Here is a 3,706-nt window from a genome sequence, read left to right as displayed (position 1 = left end):
GGCTTGCCCGGCGCGCACGCGCAGATCACACCTCCCGGCGCCGGCCGACCGACCGACCCGGAAGTGGTTCCTGCAGATGCGTGAGTGCGCGCGCTGAGTTGGGCGGGGCAGCGGCGCCAGCTCATCCCTGGTGTGACGGAGACGTTGGCTCCGTGGGGGCGGGGCCTGGTCCAGGGGGGGGGCCTGTGACGGGGACGGGCCTGGTCCAGGGGGCGGGGGGTCGGGGCGGGGCCTGGGTCCGGGGGGCGGGGCCTGGCGTCAGCTGGGGGGTGACGGAGATGTTGCTCCGCGGGGGGGGCGGGGCCTGATCCGGAGGCGGGGCCTGCGGGGGCGGGGCCAGGTCCGTGGGGGGGGCGGGGTCCGCTTGCGCGGGGCCCGGGGGGGGGGGCGGGGCTCTCCAGTGCAGGAGCAACGTCGGGGCATTGGTCCGGGGCAGCGTAGCTACGTCCTGGTCCAGGGAGCGTAGCTATGTGGGTGGTGGTGGGGGTCTCAAGCAAGTCAAGTCAAGTTTATTTGTCACATACACATACGTGATGTGCAGTGAAATGAAAGTGGGAATGCTCGCGGACTTTTGTGCAAAAGACAAACATTTATGCTAGCATTTATACTCTGTGGAATTCTCTGCCTCAGAGGGCGGTGGAGGCAGGTTCTCTGGATGCTTTCAAGAGAGAGCTAGATAGGGCTCTTAAAAATAGCGGAGTCAGGGGATAGGGGAGGAAGGCAGGAACGTGTTACTGATTGGCGGTGCTGGCTCGAAGGGCCGAATGGAGGGGGGTCTGGGTCCGGGATGGGAGGGTGGCAACAGTGCCAGTTGATCCCAGGGGGAGGGACAGAACTACATGAGCTGTTCCAGGTTAAATTTAGAACGCAAATTGAGGAACAGTACTTTTTTCTCATAGAGATAGGTGCAGAGTGTGGCCATTCGGCCCTTCTCTGCCTGATCAGAGGGAGGTGTAGGCAGGTTCTCTGGATGCTTTCTCCCAGAGAGCTAGAGTGGGCTCTCGCTAAAATAGCGGAGTCAGGGGATCAAGGGGGTGGAAGTATCCAGAGAACCGACCGTTACTGATTGGAGGTGCTGGCTCGAAGGGCCGAATGGAGAGGGGTCTGGGTCCGGGTTTGGGAGGGTGGCTAACAGTGCCTTACCCCATATTCTTGATCCCTGGGGTGCCTGGTTCTGGACAGAACAACATCGAGAACATGTTTCCAGCCTCTAACGGACTCCAACGCTTAAAATTGAAGGAACATGCCCTCTCATCATTCTAATCAGACAATAGAGTCACAACAGTCCTTTCAGGTGAGGCAGAGGCTCACTTGCATGTCTGCACTTCTGTTTGTAACCTGAATATTCCTGAGTATAATCGGCCCTCTATTAACTGTGTTCGTGTATAGTGTTCTCTGACTTGCTAGCGCACAAACTAAAGCTTTTCACTGCATCTCGGTATATGAGACAATAATAACAATAAGCTCACTGTTCTTTGTGAAAGTATCCACAGAACCGACCTCCATAAGCCCTCTGAAATATCTTATTCCATCCAATCTCAGAACTAGAGTTGTGATGAAAAAGTGTTTCCTCAGCTCTGTTCTAAATGCCTTACCCCTTATGGGAAAGGGGGAGATGCAGCGTGACTGGGTGTCATGGTACACCCCCAACATCGGGATGCAGGTGTTTCCTGCCTCTAGCGAATGTCCAAACCTTTAATAAGCTTATATGTTTCAGTATAGGAATGCCCTACTCATCCTTCTGTTGAGACCAACACCACACTGGAAGTCATAGTGCAGTTTACAGTCTAAATCTGAACAGGACATTATTGCCAGGTGAGTGCAGAGGTTCACTGATTCCTGGATGTCTGCACTTATGTCTGTAACTTGGTGAATACTCCTGAATATAATGAGAGGGGCCCTAGAAACTTACAAATTCTTGGGTTCGTGTATAGAAGATTGTTCCCGACTTGGCTAGTCCGCACAAACAAAGCTTTTCACTGCATCTCGGTATCCTTTAAAACCGAGATGATAGAACTTTTTGTCACACAGAAGTGGTGAATCTCTGGAACTCTCTCAGAGGGTAGTTGAGGCCAGTTCTTTTGTAGATAAATGTGTGGCCCTTGTAAGTTATCAAAAAATGGAAGAAGGCATACTGCTGAGTTGGATGATCATCCAATCCAATGATGGCGAACTAGAGCTCGAAGGGCCGAAAGCCTACTCCTGCACCTCATTTCTATGTTCTATTATCTGCAATCTACTTGAATGATTGGTTGAAAGATACACCATGTAAATTGGCCCTTCGGCCCACCATGCCGACCATTGATCACCTGTTCACACGAGTTTTACGTTATCCCACTTTTGCATCCACACCCACACGAGGGGCAATTTACAGAGGCCAATTCACCAAAAAACCTGCACATCTTTGGAATGTGGGAGGAAACCAGAGCACCTGGAGGAAACTCAAGTAGTCACAGGGAGAATGTTCAAACTTCACACAGACAGCACCTGAGGTCAAGATCGAACCTGGGTCTCTGCCGCTGTGAGGCAGCAGCACTTCCAGTTGCACCACTGTGCTTGAGCAGCCTTCTCAATGAGTAAGCAGAGGCAGAGCATTTATGCTTTAATTTTTTTCAATCATTCAAATTTTGGGATTTGAGTCCTGCTGGCAAGGCCAGTATTTAGTATCTATCCATAGTTGCTGTCGAAAGGTGGCGATGAATCACCTTCTTCAACTGTTGCATTCCTTCTACTGACGGTTCCCCACAATATTGTTTAAGTAAAGAATTCTCAGATTTAGAGCAGGTGATGATGAAGGACTGGGGATGTATCTCCAAGTAGTAGTTTCAGGCAAGCCTGATGCCCTTTACTTCTAAGTGATAGAAGGTTTGGCTTTCAAGGGTTATTGAGCCATGCAGTAAGGAAACCACCCCTACACTAATCCATTTTTATCCTCCCCACATTCCCATCTAGTCCCCCCAGATTTTACCATTTACAAATACACTGGGAGTAATTAACCGACCAACCCACACTTTTTGGGGATACAGGAGAAAACCTCCAAGGAGAACGTCTAAACTCCACACACACAACATTGGAGTCAGGATCAAAGCCAGATAGAGCTTCGTCCGCCGGCCCTGCGGTCTGCGATGCTTCTGGCTGCGGCGTGGCGGGAACTTTAAATCTTCAACCGCCGGCCTGCAACAACCTGAAGCCGCGGTCTCCGGTGGGGGAGGCATTGTTTCAGGACTTACCTTGACTTTCACTCATCTGGACGCCCACAGCGGCGGCTGCGGAGTGTTGAGGTCCCGACTACGGGGGGAAATGGAGGAGGACTGGCCAAATGTTGTGCCTTCCACCACAGTGATGAATGCTGTGGTGGATGTTTGTGTTCACTTTTTATTGTGTTTTTGTGTGTTCTTTATCATTGTACCGCTGCTGGCAAATTCATTTCACTTGCACTTTATGTGCAAGTGACGAATAAAAGTGATTGTATTGTATTGTATTAATTGTATGTGAAGCAGCAGTATTACCAGCCCTGATGTAGAACTAGCCTGGAGAAACAACTGCATTGCATCAATATTAAATTATTTGGGGTCAGAATCACACTGATTAACAGTAGATGGAAGTTTTGAAATATTTAGGTAAATATTTTAATTAGTTTGATTTAATTATGTTTAATTATATCTATCATTCTAGCAAGTATTGAGAAGCTGACATCCAGGCAAAT

Source organism: Leucoraja erinacea, chromosome 4, assembly GCF_028641065.1.
Source record: "Leucoraja erinacea ecotype New England chromosome 4, Leri_hhj_1, whole genome shotgun sequence".
NCBI lineage: Eukaryota > Metazoa > Chordata > Chondrichthyes > Rajiformes > Rajidae > Leucoraja > Leucoraja erinaceus.
This window is presented reverse-complemented; position numbering follows the sequence as displayed.